The sequence below is a fragment of the Perca fluviatilis genome, chromosome 10, assembly GCF_010015445.1.
Source record: "Perca fluviatilis chromosome 10, GENO_Pfluv_1.0, whole genome shotgun sequence".
In the NCBI taxonomy this organism is placed as follows: Eukaryota; Metazoa; Chordata; class Actinopteri; order Perciformes; family Percidae; genus Perca; species Perca fluviatilis.
In genome coordinates this window covers 37,296,306-37,301,305 of record NC_053121.1, presented here as the reverse complement: position 1 = coordinate 37,301,305, position 5,000 = coordinate 37,296,306, and the positions used below count along the sequence as shown (strand labels likewise).

Sequence of the window (5,000 nt, the reverse complement as noted above, 5' to 3'; positions counted from 1 at the left end):
AGCCTGGCTTTTGCCAAAGTTTTCAAAATACACGCTAACTGATAACACATTATATATATATATCTCCTTCTGGTTTTATAAGTGATGAAAAAACGTGAATCGGAAATTCTGAGTTGATTTGTGGGGTAAAGTTTACAATGAATTCTTAATGTTATAAGATAAGATAAGATGGATTTTATTAATCCCACACTGGGGAAACTTCTGGTGCTACAGCAGCTCAGAAGAAAGACAAACATGTACACACATCAGAATAATACAAATACACATTAAGTAGACATAGGAGAAAAAATATACATTAAGTATAAGAAATGGAAAAATAGAATATGTTATAATAATAATAATAATAATAAAACATATTTACACAATAAACACCCTTATATGTTTATGTTTGAAATATATAATGAAATTTTGACACTGAAGTCAAGTTTAGTTTACAATACAGCCTTTAATCTTGGTTCATCACTGCAAAAATTATATTTAGTTGGATACATATTGTTCAAAATGTTGATGTGTACTTCTTTTATCATTGCCAATCAGTATCTAGCTTTTCACCGAGGAGTAATCTCCTTCTTTCCTTCCTTCTTGGATGTATTAATTAGATTCTACATCTTGTATTATAATGAAAATCCGTTTAAACCTCATCTAGCAGGCCTTTTCACCCAGCTTCGCCCCATCCAATCAGCGCTCACTTGCCCTTACAGGTCGACCAATCAGCGCTGTCCACGAGGTTCAGCTCCAGAGGGGCGGGCACTGTCGAGTCCGACCGAGATTTCCCTTCGACCAATCAACTGTTGACAGTTGACAGGAAACGTCAAAAATCCCCTCCCGCTAACCAATCAGCGGTGAGAAGGCGGGGGCGGGCTCTTCCCTCGAAGATTCCATGTGACGCTCCTCAGTAGTTCCCAGGCGGTCACATCTGAGAGCCGGAGGTGAGTAAAGAGACCGATTAACGGCACTTTTTACGGGGAAACACAGCGGGAGAGTAGCGTTTTGTGAGAAACGTCGGCTTATGTATACTCTCTGTACACTAATTATTTAAAAATTGGGCGTTTTTAGCCGTTGAAAACGAAGCTCTAGCATGCTGTTAGCATTAGGCTGAGTGGCTAACTGGAGCTAATGAACTGCAGGTGAATTCAGCTAGCCTTTTAGCTTGCTGCGTTGGCCTTTACTAACATGTAATTAACTCAGACGTTACGTATATAGCGATATAAGTGAGACTGCTTTTCGTTTAGGTTAATAGATAAAAGTCCGCTTGTGATTATTGATACAAGAAAGCTGAAGTTCCGCTTCGTTTCGTAAATCAAGCTAACGTTAAGCTAGCTAGCTAAATCAGACGTGTTCGTAACAGAAAACGGTTGGTCCTCCTGAGGACACACTTAGAAGAGATTAATTGAAACGATAAGTAACACAAATGTCACTTGAATTTTTGAGATAAAGTGGCGTAAAAGACATGCTGTAAAAAAATAAAACAATTAATGAGTGTCAGGCGTCAGTTAGCGTGTTAGCTTAGTCAACATATGCGATAACTGAATGTCACTTCAAATAGAACTTTATTAAAAAAATTGTATGAGACAAAATTGACTAAAGATACCAAATATATGTGCCGGTGTTTTGTGGATACTAACGGTAGTTCAACAAAGTATGAAGCTGCCAAATAATGATGATTTTTACAATCTGTCAATTAACCTAAGTAGGCTATAAATTGATTAATCATTCACTTTTATAAAAAAAATGTTACGAAATGTTAAATCCGCCACAACTTCCAGTATGTTCCAATGGGATGTTTTTAGATGTCAGTCAGTCATAGATTCAGTTAAAATCGATATAAAACCGAGAAAAGCTGCAAATCTTCTAGAATGTTTGGTTTTCAAAATAAAAGCTCTGTTTAATTTTTTCATTTAAATAAATGTCAGTTTGTGACTGAGCCTATGGCGCACTGATGAAAGTGTTGCAATGTTTATATATATCTGCAGTATTACGGGATGTCTGGCGTAACATTTCCTGGAGAAAAAAAAACATATTTTTTCTCCATTGTTTATGCACGTAATTCTGAAAACTTTGAGCTCATGTATCAACAACAAACTTACAGATTACAGAAACAGAATGAATCACATTATGCTTCTACGCTCCGGACTGATAAACTCTCTGCACTAGTCCATCGTTTTTACACACACACACATACACACACACACACACACACACACACACACACACACGTCCTACACCTGAGGGGGAGGAGGAAGGAGGAGGAAGAAGGGGGAGAAGGGGGAGAAGGAGGAACAGAAAAGGATTGAATAAAAATATGGAGGATGAGGAAGAGATAAAATTAGCAACAAATAAAGTGTTTGCACACACACACTCCACACACACACACACTCTCCCCATTTGTTTCAAATACAAATCATAAATCACCCGTGACTGAAATCTTACACTGCCACTTTAAAAAGATGAATTAAGACAGTTTGCGGACCCTTTTCTGTCATTCTCAGTTATTTTTGTTAGCATCACCCTCCATGTATTCGGTCAAAGAAAAGGTCCCCAAACCTCACAAAACTTAGACTTACTTCCCTGCAGGGTGTATTTTACTTTTGACCAGTTCAAGTGAAATAAAACATCCAGTTTAAAAGATTGGATGGCCAATTTGCATTATAAAAAAATTCTAATTAAAATACCAAACAAGGCAGAATGGGATGCACATCAATTAGTAGGGCCGCTCCTCTTAGTGGATTAGTCGACTAATCGGTGGTTTTGGTCTTAGTCAACTTAGATTTCTTTACTCCATTAGTCATGTCTGATGCTGTTTTCATGCTGAATGACTTATTCGAGTCAGACCCGCGGGCTTTTGCTGCTGCATCAAATCCTATCAAATAAAGCCCCTACCCCCAAAATAAATAAATAAATAGTGATCCCGTAAGCTTCACTTACAGATCCAAACATTGCCTCCCAGAAAGCACCCCAAAACGGAGTCACCGGAGCATGCCTGCATTTATAAAAGAGCTGAATCCTTATCGTAGGTTTTGGATCCGGTATTTCAGGTGAAGCCTGCGGCAGACCGACCGGTTCAACCTGCTGGTTTCTCTTTTTGGGATTCAGTGCCATGTGTCTGTGTGTCAGACCGCCACCCGGAAACCAAATGATGATGATGATGCACTGCAAGATTACACTTCCCCACCTGGTTTACTGGAAATGTAAATGCTAAATCAATCAATCAATCAATCAATCGATCAATCAGTACCTGCCGTTTATAAGGGGTTAGGTGCAGCAGCCTAAACTGAATGAAACCGAAAGACTTTTCTCAGATCTAATGATTTGTAGTTGGACTTCTTTAAGTTTAGTCTTTTAAGCTTTTTCAATGTATGTATTATCTGCTCGAGCTTTTCCATTGTTTGTTATAAACGGTCCAAAATGATGTGAAAGAGACTCAAGACTACCGCAAAGAGACCCAAAACTACCGCAAAGAGACCCAAAACTACCGCAAAGAGACCCAAAACTACCGCAAAGAGACTCAAAACTACCGCAAAGAGACTCAAAACTACCGCAAAGAGACCCAAAACTACCGCAAAGAGACTCAAAACTACCGCAAAGAGACTCAAAACTACCGCAAGGAGACTCAAAACTACCGCAAGGAGACCCAAAACTACCGCAAGGAGACCCAAAACTACCGCAAGGAGACCCAAAACTACCGCAAGGAGACCCAAAACTACCGCAAAGTAGAGGTGTGAATCTTTCGATAATGATTATCATGTCTTCGGTTCGATATCTCGATGCGTCAAATACATTTTTCTATTAAAGCCATGTAGGATATTTAATTCGTAGCTTTTCAAGCTTCAAAAACCAAACATTCTGCAGAGCTCTAATACTAAATAACTTGGATAAATAAAGCTATACAGCACTGAGCACATGGCACCTCCTGAATGTGCAAAACATACCAGAATATGTAAACAGAAATGTTGTTAGGCCTACATTAAACTGTAAACAGAAATAATCGATTATGAGCCGGCCGATTATTTGATTAATTTCAACACCTCTGCCACAAACGGACGCTAAATGACCCAAAGGAGACGCAACATGACTACACAAAGACGCAACAGATGCAGAGATGGAAGTCAAAAAAAACGACCGGAACGGATAAATCGATTAATCGAAATAGTTTGCTTAAAAAAGGAGGAAGAGAGATATTTAAAAAGCATCTTTTGACACCCATCCGTTGATGATTGGTTGTTGTAAATGGACAGATGAGTGACACATTAGTGCTCACTGCGTGTTTCCGTTTTTAAAGAGTAACTCGTTCGTCCTGTCTGTCTGTCTGTCTGTCTGCGGGCGGTTAGGTAACTGATAACTGACTTAATGAGCTTGCTCACAATACCGGTAGATTATTTTAAATTTTAAATCATCTCCGCGCCCAGAAATTACTCCCAACAAGTTGGGTGTCCGAATGCAACGCCAGACAAGAACTACACCAGCCCAGCCCAGTCAGGACAATTTAGCATAACCTGAAAATAATGACTCACTACTCCAATCGTTCGAAAGTTCGAAAGTGACCTATAAACGGGGTCCAAAATTAGCCCCATCTTTCAGCCAAATGCTGGTCAAAGATGCACGTGGCTCGTGTATTTGCGTCACTCGCCACCCAAAAGAACAAAGGTTGTCTGCCTGTTTAGTGGTAAAATGTGAACACTCACTGGCCGTTTGGCTGGTGGAGGAAAAGTTAATTTTAAACCTTGCCTTTAAATCTGTAATCTGCATTCAGATAAATATCCTGCAGGTCTCCGGTCATTGTCTCTCTCTCTGTCTGTCTCTCTCTTTCTGTCTCTCTGTCGGTCTGTCTGTTTGTCTGTCTCTCTCTCTCTCTCTCTCTCTCTCTTGGTCTCTCTCTCTCTCTCTCTCTCTCTCTTTCTGTCTCTCTCTCTCTCTCTCTCTCTCTCTCTCTTGGTCTCTTTCTGTCTCTCCCTCTCTCTGTCTCTCTCTCTGTCTCGGTCTGTCTCTTTCTGTCTCTCTCT

At 39.8% G+C, this 5,000-nt stretch overlaps 1 protein-coding gene across 1 annotated transcript in view; it reads left to right on the top strand.

Annotated features, from left to right (window-relative positions):
* The first annotated feature begins 848 nt into the window (after nucleotides 1-848).
* canx (calnexin) overlaps nucleotides 849-5,000 on the top strand; it is a 39,658-nt gene continuing 35,506 nt past the window's right edge. Inside the window, exon 1 of the mRNA XM_039813530.1 lies at nucleotides 849-929. The gene's annotated coding sequence lies outside the window, so the exon portion shown is untranslated. The remainder of the gene's footprint in view (nucleotides 930-5,000) is intronic.